This window comes from Pan troglodytes, chromosome 16, assembly GCF_028858775.2.
Source record: "Pan troglodytes isolate AG18354 chromosome 16, NHGRI_mPanTro3-v2.0_pri, whole genome shotgun sequence".
Taxonomy (NCBI): domain Eukaryota; kingdom Metazoa; phylum Chordata; class Mammalia; order Primates; family Hominidae; genus Pan; species Pan troglodytes.
This window is the reverse complement of record NC_072414.2, coordinates 54,176,306-54,190,948: the sequence shown is the minus strand read 5'-3', so window position 1 is coordinate 54,190,948 and position 14,643 is coordinate 54,176,306. Positions and strand designations below refer to the sequence as shown.

At 41.2% G+C, this 14,643-nt stretch overlaps 1 protein-coding gene across 1 annotated transcript in view; it reads left to right on the top strand.

Moving 5' to 3' along the window:
* The window catches only part of LOC467699 (golgin subfamily A member 2), a 71,272-nt gene extending 56,992 nt beyond the window's left edge, over positions 1 to 14,280 (top strand). The window contains 1 exon segment of the mRNA XM_063794425.1: positions 13,616 to 14,280. The gene's annotated coding sequence lies outside the window, so the exon portion shown is untranslated.
* The last annotated feature ends 363 nt before the right edge of the window (positions 14,281 to 14,643 follow it).

The window sequence follows — 14,643 nt, the reverse complement described above, 5'->3', positions numbered from 1 at the left end:
GGTTGAACCAGCATTGTGAAAGGGCTTGGAATAGGACTACTGCCAGGGACTCTGCTAGGACCTGCCCCAGACCCTATAGCTCAGCATGTAATACTGAGCTATTGGGTCTGATAGGATGTCATGAGCCAAAGAGGCTTTAAACTCCCTGAGAACTGAAGACAGGCCTATGTGTAATAAACCAATTCTTAAAGGAGATACACCTGCCAGATTGGAATCTCAGGAGTTTAGGGACTGATATATCAAAGTCTCATACATTTTTGACTTGCTGACAGGGTACCTGACACATGTTAGAGTCCCCTTAAATGCTTTCTGGAAAGAATTAACCAAGCTGGCTACTGGAGAAAAGCAGCGGCTGAATGTGTCACTTAGGCATTTCCCTAATCCATGAGTGGCTGCAACTCAAGGGGTCCCTGAGGGAATCCCTGACCTGAAGCTCCGGCACCTTTGCCAAGAGGCTGGGGAAGCCCCTGCCTGGAAGTTAGAGAACCCATGACTGAGAACCCAGGAACCCTTGCTTAAGCGTTGGACAAACGCTGGAAACAGGATACTTTGAGGCTAAGAAAAGCATGAGGCTTTTATTTCCAGATGGCGCCTCCTCTCCACATCTTACTGGGACAATGGGTTGGGAGAAAAGTTACTTTTTTTTAAAAATCAATTGTTAATTGTGGAGGAAGAAGCAGAAGAATCAATTAAGAAACGTTAAGTTGTTTGTGGTATGAGAAGCAAGAAGTCACTGGCCTGAACCAGACACAGAGAGAGCTTTGGAGGCAGGGATGAGGAGATTCATAGCAAAGACTGAATTAGTTGAAAAGTGTTCTTTTCACAATTAATGTAACGGTGATCGAGCTTAAAGCATGGGCAAGGCAAAAGCCAGCTCTTCAGTCAGGTGCCAGAGGGGCTTCCTCATGTGCTGCTGTGGCTGTGGCTTCTGTAGGAGACCCTTTACCTTTGTGATCTCCCCCAGATTTCCAGGTGCCTGTAGTGAGAGGTGACAGCGTGCTGGCAGCCCTTGCAGCCCTCTATCGCTCTCGGCACCTCCTCTGTCTGGACTCCCAATTTGGCGGCACTTGAGGAGCTCTTCAGCCCACTGCTGTACTGTGGGAGCCCCTTTCTGGGCTGGCCAAGGCCGGAGCCAGCTCCCTCAGCTTGCAGAGAGGTGTGGAGGGAGAGGCGCAAGCGGGAACCGGGGCTGCGCGCAGCGCTTGTGGGCCAGCTAGAGTTCCCGGTGGGCGTGGGCTTGGCAGGCCCTGCACTCGGAGCAGCCGGCCGGCCCTGCCACCCCAGGCAATGAGGGGCTTAGCACCCAGAGCCAGCGGCTGCAGAGGGTGTGCTGGGTCCCCCAGCAGTGCTGGCCCACCGGCGCCATGCTCGATTTCCCGCCGGGCCTTAGCTGCCTCCCCCCGGGGCAAGGCTTGGGACCTGCAGCCTGCTATGCCTGAGCCTCCCCGCTTCCGTGGGCTCTTGTGCAGCCCAAGCCTCCCCGACGAACGCCCACCCCTGCTCCACGGTGCCCAGTCCCATTGACCACCCAAGGGCTGAGGAGTGCGGGCACACAGCGCAGGACTGGCAGGCAGCTCCACCTGCAGCCCTGGTGCGGGATCCACTGGGTGAAGCCAGCTGGGCTCCTGAGTCTGGTGGGGACATGGAGAACCTTTATGTCTAGCTAAGGGATTGTAAATGCACCAATTGGCACTCTGTATCTAGCTCAAGGTTTGCAAACACACCAATCAGCACCCTGTGTCTAGCTCAGGGTTTGTGAATGCACCAATCCACACTCTGTATCTAGCTACTCTGGTGGGGCCTTGCATAACTTTTATGTCTAGCTCAGGGATTGTAAACACACCAATCCACACTCTGTATCTAGCTAATCTAGTGGGGACGTGGAGAACCTTTGCGTCTAGCTCAGGGATTGTAAACACACCAATCAGCGCCCTGTCAAGACAGACCACTCAGCTCTACCAATCAGCAGGATGTGGGTGGGGCCAGATAAGAGAATAAAAACAGGCTGCCGTAGCCAGCAGTGGCAACCCACTCGGGTTTTCTTCCACACCGTGGAAGCTTTGTTCTTTCGCTGTTTGCAATAAATCTTGCTGCTGCTGCTCACTCTTTGGGTCCAAAGTGCCTTTATGAGCTGTAACACTCACTGCGTAGGTCCGCAGTTTCACTCCTGAGCCAGCCAGACCACGAGCCCCACCAGAAGGAAGAAACTCCGAACACATCCGAACATCAGAAGTAAGAAACCCTGGACACGCCGCCTTTAAGAACTGTAACACTCACTGCGAGGGTCCGCGGCTTCATTCTTGAAGTCGGTGAGACCAAGAACCCACCAATTCCGGACACAGTAGTCTGGGCTGTCAAGAAATGCTGTGTGTGCTCTGCTTGAGGGCTGTGCAGGGCAGTCAGGGTAAAGACAACCGAAATGCTGGACATGGTGTAGTTAAGCCGGGAGAGAGTTGCCAGCCCCAGCCTGTGGCAAGCAATTGCTGGTCAGCAAATCAACAGAGTTTTTGTTTTTGTTTTTTTCCCACTGAGAGCTGAGCTTCTTAGAATTGAACTGATGATATCACAAGACAACTCATTATTAGGAAAATCTAAATTTATAAAAAATTTGCTGCAGTGGGGGAGAATTCTACTTGGACAAGGTTAGCAAGTGTCTTAGGAGGAGAAAGTCAGGAGTTGGGTATTTTTAGAGCTTTCATTTTAGGGTATTTTAGGGAACTGATGGGACTGGGCTAAGTTTGTCACAGAATAGTTCAGGATTGGTGGACACAGAGAAGCCAGGGTCTTCAAATAAGTCTTGGTAAGTAAGCTGTTGTCTGAAATGCCTGTTGCTCAGATAAGTAGACTGTTGCCTCCAATAAGTTGATTGTGAGGAATTTCCAGTAACAAACAATGTAGTTATTTATTGGTTTACAGACATCGTTCCTGGGCAAGGCCTTCCTAGAATAAACAAAATCATGTCATAGGTCACTTATAATCTAATGAATTATATTTCAAATGTTCTCAATTCTCATCAGGTGGCTTTCCCGGAACAGCACGAGGAAGTTCCAGATTTTGTGTCAGCACTCAGTACCCATGCAAGTAGTGCCTAAAGGAGCCAGCTAAGGACAAAGGGGGTAGTAGAAAAGGATGAAGTTTTTGAGGCTTTTGTACTTGCAGGATATATTTGGAGTATAGACTTTGAAGACCACAGAGTAATCAAATGTTGGGAGGCAGTCTTGACTTTCGATTACTAGAAAACAGAAAGAAGGAGGGGTGGGGAGACTAAGGCACATAGCATTAGAAATCTGTAGGATGTGATAAGCCAGAAGCCTACTGAGAGTGAAATTGCAGTAGGGTAAGACTTCATTCCTAAGGACAAACCACGTGGGGTTCACACTAAGTGAAGATCTGGACTCCTGAAGCTGTTAGCTTATTGATGGTAGTTAGAAGAATTTAAGGGAGACTCTGGAGGAAACTAAAATGAAATTATGGTAGGACGAGACTTGAATGGTGCCAGGAAGAAGGAACTAACTCCTTCTGTCTGCCCCATGGGGGAAGTGGTTAGTGGTGCTCTTCCCTTGTGTTGCCACAGCATTGCCCCTTGGCCACTCAGATTTCTGATATACAGCATAAAAAAAATAAAATATTGGATGAGACAGAACAAGACTTAGACACACAGAGAGAAGCATCAAATAACTAGAATTGAGGTAGCTGCTGGAAAGAAAAAAAGAAAAAAGTTTAAAAATGCAGCCACAGAAATAGGTGGACAGATGTACTAGGCCAGACTTGGGTACAGATTACGGTCTGTGAAAGAGTAAAAGAATAAATGAGTCAGAGAGAGAAAGGCACAGATTCAAATCTGTAGGATGACCATGAACACCAAACTATATCTTACTTCCTCTCTCCTTCCTTCCTTATTTTCTTTCTCTTTTCGTAGCCATTGCATGCCTAATATATGCAGGGCTAGGAGCCACAAGTAAAATACAATACAATGCAGAGATAATTCTAATCTATGAAGACTTGAGTACAAGGTTATGTTGGTGGGTACACTTTTCCCAAAGGCTTTTTCATTTATGCAGGAACAAGGGGAGGGCTAAGAGACTTGAAGATCTCATGCTGAGCCCTGGTTGTCTTAGTGGTTGATAAGCTGCCAAGGGCAAAGGGTCAAGAGGTAACCAGGTTGGCTGAGGACTCAGATCTTCAAGGTGCTGGCAACCATATTGATGGTAGTGGGTTTTACTAGGCAGGGGGCCCTCTGATCCCTCCTGTCCATATCCAAAGACAGAACAAGGGATTGATCAGGTGAAGTTTTGCCTCCCTCTGTCCTGAGTCAGTTCATACAATTGAGGGTGGTCAGATTATGTCTCTTCCTTGGCACTTGCTCCTCTTTTTTGCCACACAGAGATAAAATAAAGGGGGAAGAAAATTTGAGAAAATTGTGTAAAAGGCCAGGTGTGGTGGCTCACACCTGTAATCCCAACACTTTGGAAGGCCAAGGCGGGAGGATTGCTTGAAGTCAGGAGTTTGAGACCAGCCTGGGCACAAAATGAAACCCCTGTCTCTACAACATTTTTTTTTTTTTTTTAATTAGCCAGGTATGGTAGTGCATGCCTGTAGTCCCAGCTACTAGGGAGGCTGAGGTGGGAGGATCACCTGAGTCCAGGAATTTGAGGTACAGTGAGCTATGATTCCACCACTGAACTTCAGTCTGGGAGACAGAGCAAGACCTTGTGAATGAAAGAAAAGAGAAAGAGAGGATGATAGAAAGAAAGGAAGGAAGGAAGGAAGGAGGGAAGGGAGAAAGGAAGAAAGGGAGAAGGAGAGAAAGAAAAGAAAGGAAAGAGAAAGGAAGAAAGAGAAAGAAGAGAGGGAGGGAAGGAAGGAAAGAAGGAAGGGAAGGAAGAAAGAAAAATTGTGTATAACTAGAAATCCTCTTAAAGTGACAGAAAGGAAGTTGAAAGAAACATTTTCTTGTGCCTAATTTGCATCACAGATAAGATTCCTGTTCCAGAGGAAGAGACAGTTTCATACAAAGTTGAGAGTGTAACTCTTTAAGTGGAATTGGGTTGGGACCAAGGTCCTGGGTTTCGTTGCCTATGGAAGAAGCCCCAGGAGGACTGTTGGGTGGTCTTATGTGGTCCTAGGAGAAGCCCACATCCTTCCACAGCATTTGGATGGGTTCAAATGAAGGAAGTTTCTGGCAGTTGAGCCATCGGAGGAAGGCCAAGGATTACCCTCTGTCCAGATTTAGGTTTGGGAAGTAGGCCATGGTTGGGGCTGGATGTTTCCAAAGGGGACATTTACAAAGCCAAAATGTAGGAAGGGCAGAATTTTAGAGTACAGGACTGTGCTTTGAATTAAATAGAATTACTCTTTAAAAAATGCAGTAATTTTTCTAAAATAGTTAATATGTTTTTTCTCTTTATAATTTTATATATATATAATAGTTATACATGTTTTGGGGTACATGTGATATTTTGATACCAGTATACAGTGTGTAGTGATCAAATCAGGGTTATTGGGATATCCATCACCTCAAATATTTATCTATTTTTTGTGTTGGGAACATTCAAATTATCTTCTGGCAAACTTGAAACATACAATAAACTATTGTTAACTATAGTTTCTCTACTGTACTATTAAATACTAGAACTTACTCCTATCTAACTGTATTTTTGTATCCCCCTAACCAATTTCTCTTTACCCCTGTCCGTTCCTTTCCCAGCTTCTGGAAGCCACCATCCTACTTTCTACGTACATGGGATCCATTTTTTTTTTTAGCTGCCACATAAGAGTGAGAACATTTGATATTTGTTTTTCTGTTCCAGACTTATTTCACTTAACATGATGACCTCCAGTTTTATCCATGTTGCCGCAAATGACAGGATTTCATTCTTTTTTAATGGCTGAATAGCATTCCATTGTGTATATATACCACATTTTCTTCATCCACTGATGGACACTTAACGTTGCTTCCAAATCTTGGCTATTGTGAATAGCACTGCAAAGAACACGGGAGTGCAGATATCTCTTCGATACACTGATTTCCTTTTTGTAGGGTATATACCCAGCAGTGGGATTGCTGGATCACATGGTAGTTTTAGTTTTAGTTTTTTAAGGAACTTCCATACTGTTTTCCATACAGCTGTTCTACTTCACATACCGACCAACACCATATGAGCATTCCCCTTTCTCCATGTCCTACCAGCATTTGTTATTTTTTGTGGTTTTGGTAATAGCCATTCTAACTGGGGTGAGATGATATCTCATTGTGGTTTTTATTTGCATTTCCCTGTGTATTAATGATGTTGAGCATTTTTTCACATACCTGTTGGTGATTTGTATGTCTTCTTTTGAAAAATGTCTATTCAGGTCTTTTGCCCATTCTAATTAATTAATTTTTTTTTAGACAAAGTCTCTGTCACCAAGGCTATAGTGCAGTGGCACAATTATAGCTCACTGCAGCCTCAAACTCCTGGGCTCAAGCAATCCTCCCGCCTCAGCCTCCTGAGTAGCTGGGACTACAGGTGTGTGACACCATGCCCAACTAATTTTTATTTTTATTTTGTAGAGACAGAGTCTTACTATGTTGATCAGGCTGGTCTCAAACTCTTGACCTTAAGCTTTCCTCCTGCCTCAGCCTCCCAAAGTGTTGCGATTACAGGTGCAAGCCACCACACCGAGGCTTTTGCCCATTTAAAAATTAGATTTTTTTTTTTTTGGCTATTGAGTTGAGTTTCCTATATATTCTTATTATTAATTTCTTTTCAGATGGAGAGTTTGAAGATATTTTCCCCATTCTTTAGGTTGTCTCTTCACTTTGTTGATTGTTTCCTTTATTATGCAGAAGCTTCTTAGCTTTATGTAATCCCATTTGTCTATTTTTGCTTTTGTTGCCTGTGCTTTTGAGGTTTTACCCAAAAAGTCTTTACCCAGACCAATTTCCTACAGCATTTCCCCAATGTTTTCTTTTGATGGTTTCATATCTTACATTTAAGCCTTTGATCCAATTTAGTTTTCTTTTCTTTTTTATTATTATCATTTTTAATGTTTTGTAGAGATGAGGCCTCCCACGGAGGCCAAGGCAGACAGATCACTTGAGGCCAGGAGTTTGAGACCAGCCTGGGCAACACAGGAGACCTCATCTCTACAAAAGAGGTGTGACCTCATCTCTACAGGTGTGAGCCACCGTGCCTTGCCTCTTTTTATTATTTCAGTTGGCATAAAATAATTGCATTTATTTATGGGGTACCTAGTGATGTTTCTATGCATATAATGTATAGTGAACAGATCAGGGTAATTAGCATATCTAACATCTCAAACATTTATAATTTCTTTGTGTTGGAAACACTTAACTTCCTTCCTCTAGCTATTAGAAACTATATGTTATTGTTAACTGTAGTCATTCTACAGTGATGTAGAACACTAGAAGTTATTCCTCCTATCTAGCTATCATTTTGTATCCTTTAACAAATCTCTCCCTATCCCTTTCTTCCTCCTATCCTACTCAGCCTCTAGTATTTTCTCTTCTACTTTTTATATCTGTGTGAGCAACATTTTTTAGCTTCCATATATGAATGAGAACAGGTGGTGTTTAACTTTCTGTTTCTGGTTTATTTCTTAATATAATGTCCTTCAGTTCCATCCGTGTTGCTGTGAATGACAGGATTTCATTCTTTTTTATGACTGGATAGTATGCCATTGTGCATATATACCACATTTTCTTTATCCATTCATTTTTTGTTAGATACCTAGATTGATTCCAAATATTGACTATTCCAAATCAGTGCTGCAATGAGCATGGGTATTTGATCTATTTTGAGTTTAAATTTGTATATGGTGAAAGATGGGGGTCTAGTTTCATTCTTCTGCGTATATATCCAGTTTTCCTGGCACAAGTTATTAAAGAGACTGTCCTTTCCCCAGTGTATGTTCTTGGTGCCCTTGTTGAAAACAAATTGGCTGTAAGTGTGTAGATTTATTTCTGGGTTCTCTATTCTGTTCCATTGGTCTATGAGCCTATTTTTATGTCAGTACCATGCTGTTTTGGTTAGTCAGTACCATGCTGTTTTGGTTACTGTAGCCTTGTCGTGTAATTTGAGATCAGGTAATGTGATGCTTCCAGTTTTGTTTTTTTGGCTCAGGATTGCTTTTGCTCTCTGGTGACTTTTGTGGTTCCATTTTTAGGAATGGAACAGTTTTAAGATTATTTTTTCTAAAACAGAATTACTTTTATAGAAAAGTTTTTTTTTTTTTCCATTTTGCTATGGACCAATTGCCTCAATCCTTGTTCTTACCTCCTGAATCCACTAACCTAGCTCAGCCCAGCTACTGAGGCCAACTACAATTGTTAACTTCCTTAGCAGATAACTAAGGAAAAGTTGCTGTGGTTGTCAGAAATGTAGTCTTAGGTATGGGGGTAGAGATGAGGATTGCAGATTTCCCTTGTTTGGGGTGAGGAATAACCAGTATTATCTTTACATTTCTAGAATCTCTGGCTGATCTATAGAGTCTGAGTTCTCAACCTGCCTCCTTTGAGACATTCCTCCCTCTGTTAGGGTGGCTGCCTTAGGGCCTGTCAGAAATCTTCCTGAGGATTGCATTCCACTTATTGGTGAAATAGGGACATTTCCTTTTTCATTTTTATGCCTTTCCTTACAGTGTTGACCTCTACATTCTTGTATTTAGCTCACCTTTGGGAAGGCCATTAGTTCCTAGCCCGAAAGAAAGAAATTCCAATTGTGGACTTTCTGGCATTATTTCTTGAGGATAAATCTTGGGACAGTGTGACATTAAAAGGGTAGTTCGGTAGGTGTCAAGCTTACAGGAAGGATGACGAAGGAGTGTGATAGAGCGAGGAGGAAGGACAGTGCATCCGAGGAGTTGGCACTAGGGGGTCCGCTGGACCAGACATGCAACCTCTACCCACACATGAAGTGACTTGCCAGGACTGGCTGCCTCTCATGAGCCAAAGATGTTAGTGGTCTTGCCTACACTCAGAGTTCTGGACCTTCCAGTCATCTCAGGAGCAAATGCTTCATGTCTTCCCAACCCTGTGGCTTGGCCACTTCAAGAATATACTGTCTTTAAGACACCTCGATATACAAGTAAGTCTAAAGGGACTGTCGGCACAGTAGAGAAAAAGTATGGAGAGATCTTTTATACCTGTGTTTTTGGGGTGGTATTGGCTACTGGAGCATCATCCCTATTTCACACCTGAAGCAACCCAAAACAGATACTCTTACATCTAATTTTTATGTACATTGAGCCAGTTCATATTTCTTAGCAGAAAATGACTTATCAACTCTTTTGATTTATTCTTGTATGATGTTATTTATTGCTTTATGCTCTATTTTTAGAGGCCTTTGGAGATAGCACTTAATTAGTATCAATTTTCACTTTTTGGGGAAGAAAGCAGGGCAAACAAAAAGGGAATGGGGCAGATAAATTCTGATAGAAGAAAGGCAGCAATAAATTTGGAATGGTGGACGGTGCTCTCTCCACGGTAGACCATCCCAGCAGGGGTCTTCAGAATGCTGCTAAAAAGGAAGGGTGATCATGGGCTTGGAGAGGAGCCTTGACAAGCAGAGAATGGCAAACTTCCTCTTCAGAATCCTGCTGTGTTCCTTGCACACACAGAAGATATGAAGCAGCTTTTTATTCTCTGTTGCAGACCACAGACTTAAGAAATAATAATACAAAATATACATGAATTTGTCCTTTTGAAAGATTCTGGCAATACAGAGTAAAAGGTTATCCCATTACTACTGGCACACTCATAGCTGTATCTTCAGAAAGGTTAACTCTTCTCAGGCCTTCTATTCATTGAGAAAAAACATAAATGGGATTTTGCTACACAGAAAAAAAATACATATATATATACACACATATATAAAGAGAGCTTATCTTAGTTCTCTGTTGCTTACAACAAAATACCCGAAACTGGGTAATTTATAAAGAAAAGAATATATTTCTTACAGTTAAGGAGGCTGAGAGAGGTCCAGGGTCGAGGGTCTGCATCTAGTGAGGGCCTTCTTGCTGGTGGGGATTCTCTATAGAGTTCCAAGGTGGCACAGGGTATCACATGGCAAGCTTTCTAAGTGTGCTAGCTCAGATCTCTCTTCCTCTCTTTCCACTCCTGTGATAGCCCATTAATCCACAAATGGATCAATCTATTCGTGTCAGAACCCTTACAATCCAATCACCTCTTAAAGGCCTAACCTCTCAATACTGCCACACTGGGGATAAAATTTCAACATGAATTTTGGAAGAGACAAAGAATCAAACCATAGCAGAGCTAGAGTGGAAAATCTGCATCTTTTCCCTCTTAACATGTGTCAGAATTGGCTTTTTAAAATTAGTATATGTGACTTCACATTTTTAAGCAGCTGCAGATTACACTAGAGTATGCATGAACTCTGGTTGTTTGACTGATAGGGATAGACCTTGAGCTTGTTTTTAACCTTGTACTATTTTAAAAAATACTAAGACAAATAACTTTGTTTAAAATAGATCATTGTATCTCTTTAGTATTCTAGTTAAAGAAAAAAAACAAGAGCTGGGCAAAATTTTTTTTTAATTTATTTTTTTTATTATACTTTAAGTTCTAGGGTACATGTGCACAACGTGCAGGTTTGTTACATATGTATACATGTGCCATGTTGGTTTGCTGGACCCATTAACTCATCATTTACATTAGGTTTTCCTCCTAATGCTATCCCTCCCCCCTCCCCCCACCCCCCCGATAGGCCCCAGTTAACTTAGTATATAGAGAGCACAGTTCAGTATTCCATTTGAATTGAGAACAAGAAAGGAAACACTTTATAATATACATACAAAAGCATTAAAAAAATAGATATAAGTACTCTAGTATACAGAAGTAAGACTCACCAGGAAGGAGGAAATAGGGAAGAGTGAGAGAGAGAGGAAGAGAAAGACAAATCTTTGCTTCTAAAGCTCTAGGGGCAAAGATATAATAATGTCTCTATTAATACTTATTTCTAAGACAAAAATAATATTTTAGTTTTTTATCTTTATAAAAATGGGTAGACTGCCAAAATCATTTTGAAATTATTTCCTGAAGTGTGAAAGCACATATATCTCAGGAATCACTGGTTTCTTAAATTTGTGACCAAATAGCTTTGTGGACTGGGAAAAATGGCTTTGTAAGTTATAAAGACAAAAGGCTGGTTTTCAAAGAAAAATATCCATATTTTGCAACTGTTCTGGAGCATTTTTATATGGGCCAGATCATATTAAGACAAAGTGTAGATCATAATATAGCAGTAATTTCTACTTTCCTCATCTGCAGTATTCCACCCCAAACTTGGAACTTTCTTTAATAATGTGATTATTAAAGTGGTATCCAGTGATCAAGACGCAGCTGAGGAATTGAATTTAAATTTTAATTTGATAATAACTATGCTTTATTTCTCAGAGTCCAAAAGATTCAAAAGGCTCATTTTGATGTAGCGTGAACACTTGGTTCTTTGGAAATTCACATGGTGTAGTTTGGGGGCTGGTGTTGCTTCTTTTGGTCCTGCATTTTATATACTTACTTGCTTAACACCCTTATATAACACTGCATCCCAGACACAGTCTTTATGGTTTTGTGCTCTGTGTTTTCTCATCGTTAAAATGGAGATAATAATAATAACTATATCATAAGTCTGTAATAATAATAATAATAATAATCATATGAAATTACATAACCTTCCTAAGGTTGTAAGAGCTAGAAAGTGGTGAAGCCAGAATTTCACTCTTAGCCACTGACCTAGGCTGCCTCTCCAGCACACCTGGTTCTACCACCTCAGATTCCTTCCTTAAACTGTGAACTTACCCAGTGATGCCAGGATACCAGAAGGAATGATGGAGCTGAGATGTGGCCTAAACATTCTGTTCAAATCCTTTTTACTAGACAACAGATTACACAGTACTTATTTTCAATGAGTTACCCAGCTGGATTTTGTAAATCTGGAAAACAGTTTAATAAATATTTATTTAAATCTTAATTTAAGTTCTCTTTGTGAATAAAATATCTTAATGAGTTAGGGAGTTGAGAATGTTTTAGAGTGGAAAAGAGTTGAGGAGGAAGTAAGAAATGAAGGAAATTTTAAAAAATCATTATGAGCAATATGAAAGCTTTCCCTTTTCCTCTTGATCTGACAGCAGAATCTAAGATTTAAAGAAAAAGAGTGTACCCAGGTTTAGAGTGATTTGTATGAATTTTAAACCACTTTGTGTTTTTCCAAATAAACATCCCAGGTTGGGGTAACCAGTGATTGCATCTTAATTTTGGACACTGACCAATATTTACAATCAAGAAACAAACCAAAGACAAAACAATATATGCCATTATTGTAAATCACTGGAGCACATCATTCCTTTTTATAAATACCTTCCCAAATCACTGGTTTTCTCTCCAGGGAATGGGTCAGAATCCTTCTGTCAAATGCTCAGTTTAACTCAAATCAGCATCCAGTGTGTAGATGCCATGGGGCAGTTTCTGTCCAGCACCTTAAGACAGCACCCTCTGGGGGTTTTACCAGGAGAAGATGTCAATGGCCTTCTACAACAACACGGTGTTTCTTTAACTTACCCCCAAGTCGACAGATTTCAATTACATGGACTGATATCTACACCTTTTAGGTAGCGTGGGTTTCATTTTGCCTTGCAGTGGTTGGAGTTCATTTGACATGCTCATTTGACAACAAACTGCCCTTTCCAGTGGTTGTCCTACTAAAGCACCATGTAAAACAGAAAGGTTGGCAGGTTTCCTGTGAGGCAAATGCTTTTTCATATTGTTTTCCCTTTGGGGGGTGTTTCAGAGAACTTACATTTCCTGACAAGTATCTAAATCAGCACGGTGCAAAACAAAGATGTGAATCATTTTTAATATTATGTTTTATTTACCCAATATATACAAAATATAATTATTTCAAGATGTAATATTAAAAATTATTGAGGATTTTAAAATATTTTTAATACTAAATCTTTGAAATCTTTTTTTTTTTTTTTACACTTAAAGCACATCTCAGTTTGAACTAGCCATATTTCAAGTGCTCAGTGGTCACATGTGGCTAGTGGCCTCTGTCTTGAACAGCATAGGTCTAAACCTTCTCCTTTTACCCAAACTAGTCCTTTCCTAAATCTTCCAGGCTCTGAAGCCGCCACTGTTAACATACAAGCTCCACTTAAAGTCTCATTCCTGATTTCTCCAACTAGTGGTCAAGCAATCATTAATTGACTAATGTAGTCACAAACATACTCCTCATAAGACATCTATAATTTTTAGAGGAAAAATAATATTTTCAGTATTTCAAAAGTAACATTATTTTTATCTGATCTAGAAAACATATTTAAAGAAAAGGAGAAAGAGTAGAATAACCAATAATCCTACCACCCCAGAAATAACTACTGGATTTTAATGTACATTCTTACAGATTTTTCTCATATGTATGTTTTTTCCCCAGAAGTGGAATTATATGGTATACATTGTTTTATTATCTTCTTCCCCTTAACAACATCCCAGAAGCTTTTTCTCTTATAATGATTATCTTCTACAACTTCAGTTTTAATGATCTACCATATGAGCGTGTCTCAATTCATTTAACCAATCTCCCATTGCCCACAGGCTAGTAGACCTTGAGAACCTGCACCTAGAAGAGGAATGGATATCACCTGAACATACCTGAAGAAGAGCCCACAACGTGACATTCAGTTGTCTCCTGCTGGGAAGGGCGTGAATGTATTTGTGATTAAATGAGGGAGAGGTGGATTACATTAAATGGGGAGACCTTCAAAATTAGCAATTTCTGCTAATGGAGCAGGGGGTACCAGCATGTGCTGAGCGACCACGATGTGTACTGGATGCATTAAACCTCTCCTGAAGGGTCTGCCCATCTCTTGATGTGTGTACTCCAGAGTGAGAGCATCGTTGTGATGAAACTGCCTTAGCTTAAGGGACCCACCATGAGCAAAGTAATGCCTCCTTCCCCAGGGAAGCTCTCATCCAATGATTATCAATAGGGTATTATAATTACTTGCCCCTCTTCTTGCAGTTTGGGACAGTTCTTCAGAGTGATCTCAGTTCTACAGCTCTTTGGGCACTGGATTGCAGCTCCTCTTTTCCTTCTGCTTCATCCTGCTTTCTTCTCTTCACTCCCCCACATTTGTATTTCCAAGAACATGCTCCTGCAATAACATTCTGATGTGCACATCTCCAACTCAGCGTCTGCTTCCCAGGGAATCCAATCTGTGACAAGCACTAAAATAAACTTAACTTTACTGGTCTGACAAGAGTTTAAGTGCATGATATGTCTTACAGAGACGGTGCAAGTTAAATAATACTTAGTTCTAAGTTCAATAGTTTTACAGATTTCTCCATAATACTGGTGTTGCTACTAATGTAACATTTTCTTTCTAATTTAAATCAAATCTGGCCTGGAGCTCTCACCTGAAGAAGTCAACAAGAAGTGTTCTGTATTTGTTATTCTCCATGTTCTTTCCCCACCATTTGGACTGTACCAAGATCCCAGGCCTGTGATCTGAGAAAAAGTGGGTGGGGAGGTGGATAGGCGCTGCCCGGCCTCAGCGGTCTCATAGGTGGGCATTTCTTGTGGTACTCTTCATGCTGCACCAGCCTGAGACCCTCACTACCAC